Source organism: Orycteropus afer, unplaced genomic scaffold (assembly GCF_000298275.1).
Source record: "Orycteropus afer afer isolate SDZICR_OR568_19922 unplaced genomic scaffold, OryAfe1.0 scaffold00109, whole genome shotgun sequence".
Taxonomy (NCBI): domain Eukaryota; kingdom Metazoa; phylum Chordata; class Mammalia; order Tubulidentata; family Orycteropodidae; genus Orycteropus; species Orycteropus afer.
Window position 1 is genome coordinate 5,525,047 of NW_006921696.1, and position 5,818 is coordinate 5,530,864.

Sequence of the window (5,818 nt, forward strand, 5' to 3'; positions counted from 1 at the left end):
GTTTCCAAGGCCGTAGATCTTTATGGAAGTAGATTGCACTACTATCTTCCTTCTCTGGAGTGGATGGTGAGTTTGAACCAACAACCTCTGGTTAGCAGTCAAATGCCTTAGGCACTGCACAACCAGAGCACCTTTTATGAATATGACCAGTACTGCTAAATATGGCTGCTAAGTATTTCACATTCCAGTAATATCCAGAGAGGAAAATGTCTCCTTAAATTTTATATTCTGTTTGTCATTCTGATATTTCTATTGATTCCATCCATGAGGCAGATGTCCAAATCCTGGCTTTTTTCTGGCTCATTTGGCCATAGTTATTGTTCCATGAGGGCTCTTTAGGGGCTTCCCGTCATAGTCCCTTGGCTTTGGAAATCCTTACCTCTTTCTCTCCCTACCTCCTTAAATTCTAAGGCAGTCTAGTCCACTGCCTCTTGTTGCTAGATCCCCACCATCTAGGATAACAAGCATACACAAGTTTGCTTGTGGAGAGGGATTAGATTTAATTACTCCACTTAATCACGGAAGAAAGAGTATTAGCAAGTCTGCTTAAGTCCTGCCTCTTTCCATTGTGCCCGTTCAACTTACAGGAAACTCATGGTCTTCAACTAAGTGATGATAATGTAGGCTGTTCTCCAGACACTTTGTTTTTGCTGTTGCTATCATGCCCCTTTCTCCTTGTTATAGGAAAATGAGGTCCAGTCACTTAGTAAATTTCAGAAAAGAGGCAATCACTATTTCTCAACTTGATGGAGGCAGGATGTATGGCCCCTCAGTCTTGTAGAAAAGGGAGTGAAGGGCTAACGTCAAATATTCTTTCTTCCCCATGCGAAGGAGAAAGGAAAGGAATGATTGTTGCTTCACAAACTTTTAACTTTCTGACTCCCACTTACTCCCACTCCTCTTACATCTCTTGCTCATAAAACTTTCAAACTCAGCTTGACCTTTCCCACCACTGGGAAAGCTTGGGGAGTCTCCTGCCAGAAATACCATCTTTTAAAAATATGGCTCTAAAGAAAACTAGGGGCATGGATTCCAACAGTGATGCTATCTCTGTTGCAGACAGAGGGTGATGCTATCACCTTCTTTCTAGTAACTCCCTGAGTTTAGTAAAGATCCCCCCCTCACCTCATATCAAACTGGTACACTTGCAAAACTTGCTTTAGGAGAATTAACTGTATCTGGAGTTTTATCCTCTTCTGAATTTCTCCAACATTATTTGGTTCCTCACCAAGATGAGGTCTGCAGCTTTGAGATATAGTAACATGACTCATGTTATAAAAAACAAAACAAAACAAAACAAAAACTCACTGCCATGAGTAGATTCCAACTCATGGTGAACCCCATTGAGTTTCCAACACTAAATCCTTGCAGAAGCAGGCTGCCTCATTTTTCTTCCAAGGAGTGGCTAGTAGGTTTGAACTGCCAGACTTCTGGTTAGCAGCCAAATGCCCTAACCACTATACCATGAATCCAAACTAAACTCACTGCCATTGAGTTGATTCTGACTCATGGTGACCCCCTGGGGGTTTCTGAGGCAGTAAATCTTTACAGAAGTAGATTACCCAGTCTTCCTTCTGCAGAGTGGCTGGTGGGTTTTGTTGTTGTTGTTGTTAAGTGCCGTCGAGTCGTTTCTGACTCATAGCGACCCCATGCACAGCAGAACGAAACACTGCCCTATCCTGCGCCAGCCCCACAATCCCTGCTATACTTGAGCTCATCATTGCAGCCACCATATCAATCCATCTCGTTGAAGGCCTCCCCCTCTTTTGTTGACCCTCCACCCTACCAAGCATGACATCCTTCTCCAGGGAATGGTCCCTCCTTACAACATGACCAAAATAGGTGAGACGAAGTCTGGCCATTCTTGCTTCCAAGGAGCATTCTGGCTGCACTTCCTCCAGGACAGATCTGTTAGTTCTTTTAGCAGTCCATGGTACTTTCAGCATTCTTCTCCAGCACCACAACTCAAAAGCATCAACTCTTCTTCGGTCTTCCTTATTCATTGTCCAGCTCTCACATGCATACCAGGCGAATGGAAATATCATGGTTTGTGTCAGGCGCACCTTAGTCCTCAAGGAGATATCCTTGCTCCTCAGCACTTGAAACAGTTCCTTCGCAGTTGACTTTCCCAATGCTACATGTCGTCTAATGTCCTGACTGCTGCTTCCGTTGGCATCGATTGTAGAACCAAGCAACGTGAATTCCTTGACAACCTCAGTCTACTCTCCATTTATTGTGATGCTGCTCATTGGTCCAGTTGTGAGGACTTTTGTTTTCTTTATATTGAGATGTAATCCATACTGCAGACTGTATTCAACCTTCATCAGTAGGTGCCTTAAGTCATCCTCACTTTCAGCAAGCAAAGTTGTATCGTCTGCATATCTCAGGTTGTTAATGATTCTTCCTCCAATCCTGATACCACGTTTTTCTTCATACAGTCCAGCTTCTCGGATTATTTGCTTAGCATCTAGATCGAATAAGTGTGGAGAAAGGATACAACCCTGACGCACTCCCTTCTTGATTTTAAACCATGTAGTGTCCCCTTGTTCTGTTCAAATGACAGCCTCCTGGTCAAGGTACAGATTCCTCATGAGTACAATCAAGTGCTCGGGAATTCCCATTCTTCTCAACGTCATCCATAATTTGTCATGATCCACACAATCAAATGCCTTCGCATAGTCAATAAAACACAAGGAAACATCTTTCTGGTATTCTTTGCCTTGAGCCAAGATCCATCTGACAACAGCTATGATATCCCTTGTTCCACGTCCTCTTCTGAATCCAGCTTGAACCTCTGGAAGTTCTCTGTCAATATACTGCTGCAAACGTTTCTGAATTATCTTCAGTAAGATCTTACTTGCGTGTGATATTAATGATATTGTTCTGTAATTTCCACATTCTGTGGGATCACCTTTCTTTGGAATGGGCACAAATATGGATCTCTTCCAGTCAGTTGGCCAGGTAGCTGTCTTCCAAATCTCTTGGCATAACTGAGTGAGTGCCTCCAATGGGGCATCTGTTTGTTGAAATATCTCAATCGGTATGCCATCAATTCCCGGAGCCTTGTTCTTCACCAGTTCTTTCATTGCAGAAATTCAATTTCATTGGTGGGTTTTAGAGGGGCTTATTATTGGCACTTACTGTCCCAAATCCAATGGTTGTATATGCTGGTGTTATGGATTGAGTTGTGTCTCCAAACGTGTATTGTAAATCCTAACCCCTATACCTGGAATGGGTTTTCTTTGTTATGTTAATGAGACAGTATTAGTGTAGTGGTATGTTAATCTCTTTTGAGATATAAAAGATTAAACAAGGAAGTGAGCAAGCAGAGATAGGGGAAGAGAGAGATGCTAAGCCACTTGAAGATTGCCTAGGAGCAGAAGCTCAAAAGAGATAAAGAACTTTCTCTAAAGCCCATAGAGAGAGAAAGTCTTCCCTAGAGCTAAAGCCCTGAATTCAGACTTCTAGCCTTCTGAACTGTGAGTTAATACATTTCTGTTTGTTAAACCACTCATTGTATTTTTTGTGTAGCAGCACTAGTTAACTAGGATAGCTAGACAGCTTTGATTTTCATAAAGAGAGTAGCTGGTTCAGGAAGCCAAGAAACAGCAGTATTTCAGAAGTTCAGGGTGCCAGCAGAATCATTACTGCTTAGCCAACATTAAGAGGGATGGTAGATTTACTAGGGCAACAGCTGCTGCTGCTGGGATACCTGGGGAGGAGATGGTTTCCAGGCTGTATGGTTAGGAGCTTCTCTAATGCCACTGCCCAGGCAGCTATTCCGATGAAGGTAAATCTTTGGGGGTGGGGAATAGGGGGTGGAGTAAAGCAAATTTATGACAAAAGTAAAGAAAATGAAAAAAAAAGTATGAAAAATTAAGAACATAAATTTAAAAGTGAAATAATAAATTCTAAAAAATGCACCAATTACACTTTTACTTTGAGATTTTGATCTCACCTATTTAACTTCCATCCCTCCTATCAAAATTAAATTGAAACACCAAATAAATCTGAAAATAGGAGAAAGGAAATCCACAAGGGAAAACAGGGGAAGATGCTACTTATTAGCTGGACATGAAGAAGTGGCACTGGATTGAGCTACTGATCATTTTAGGGCTTGGCACAGGAGAGAAGGCAGGGTTTGTTTAGGAAATAAGTAGGTGGGATTATCCAATGAAACTCTTAAAGTCCATCCTCTGGCTTGGTCTCTAAGTAATGTACATTTCTTTCAGTCAGGTCCAGAGGTAGCTCCTCATGATCTGGAAGCCTAAGGTCAAATGTCAGTGCACCCAGTGTGCAATGTGTGGAGGGAAGATAGGATGTTACTAGTGTCTAATCCTGCTGGGCAGGGAGTGATGTCTCCTGATCCTGGCAGTTTGTGAGTTCCTTGGTTGGGCAATCTGGGTGCTCCAGTTCTATCCTCTGGGAAGATTGCCCTTATTCTGTGACCATTTTTCTAAAGTAGGTATTGAGGAGAATCTACCCTTTGAGAGCTGGGGAGCTTTAGAAGCCTCTTTCTGTTGATGCGGGTTGAGAAGTGTGACAGTGCTCACAGGTTTGAGCAATCAAAGGCCTTTTCCCCCAAGAAATTTGATCATTCAAACTCCTTAAATCTGGATATTATGAGTTTCTAAGTAATAGACTTTGCATACTCCTACAGGTTTCAGCCATGATGACTTCCATCACGTTCTCTGCCCCAAAGTGATGTGTGAGTGCAGCCCTGAGTAGCTAGCTAGTCCCAGTCTTAAAACCTATTAAACCCTGTACAGCTTTGAGAGCTGCTTATTTATTGGGGAGGATGTGTATGCATGGTGCCCTGCTGACCATCCTGCTGACTACATTTGGTTCTATTCTGAGCGCTACTCCTTTTTTGTTGTTGTTGTTTTTAAAGGACACATCAGAGCAGTGTTTTTCAAATTGCAAGCTGTGACCAGTTAGTGAGATGTGAAATCAATTTAACGGGCTGCTATATGCAATAAAATAAATAAATAAATACACAGGAACAGAAGAGGTTAGAATGAGCCAATGATGGTCAATGATCATTGCACATAGCAAAGACAAATATTGTTTCATTCTTTTTTTTCCCAAGTTATAGAAACAGATGATTGTGTATTGTATTGAAATGCAAAATTATCATATTATGGGTTAAGTCCTTACATAGAAGATCTTATTTTCTAACACTTTTGAAGAAGTCTGATAAATAGGTTTCTGTAAGTAAGTAATTCAGATAGAAATGAAGTTTTTAAAATTGAAATATTGGGATCATAACTTCTCTTTTCTGCTTTGTTTTACTTATCAAAACACAACTTGTAGATAGTCCTTTATTTCTGTGTAACTAGCAAAGAAATACAGGAGCCCTGGTGGCAACTCAGTGGTTAAGGTGCTTGGTTGCTTACTGGAGGGTCGGTGGTTTGAACCCACCAGCCGTTCTGCAGGAGAAAGATGAGGCAGTCCACGTCCATAAAGAGAGAAAGAAAAGAAAGAAAAGCAGGAAAGAAAGGAAAGGATGGAGGGAAAGAGGGATGGCGGGAAGGAGGGATGGAGGGAGGGAGGGAAGGAAGGAAAGAAGGCAGGCAGGCACTGCCATCAAGCAGATTCATATTCTATCGACCCAATAGCCAAAAACCCCCACAAAAACCAAACCTACTGCCATCAAGTCGATTCCGACTCATAGCAACCCCCATTGGGTTTCCAAGGCGGTAAATCTTTACCGAAGTAGATGGCCTTAGTTTCCTTCCACCAAATGGCTGTGGGTTTGAATCACTGACTGTGATAGTTGAAGATGTGTCAACATGGCTGGACTCCAGTTGTGAGTGGT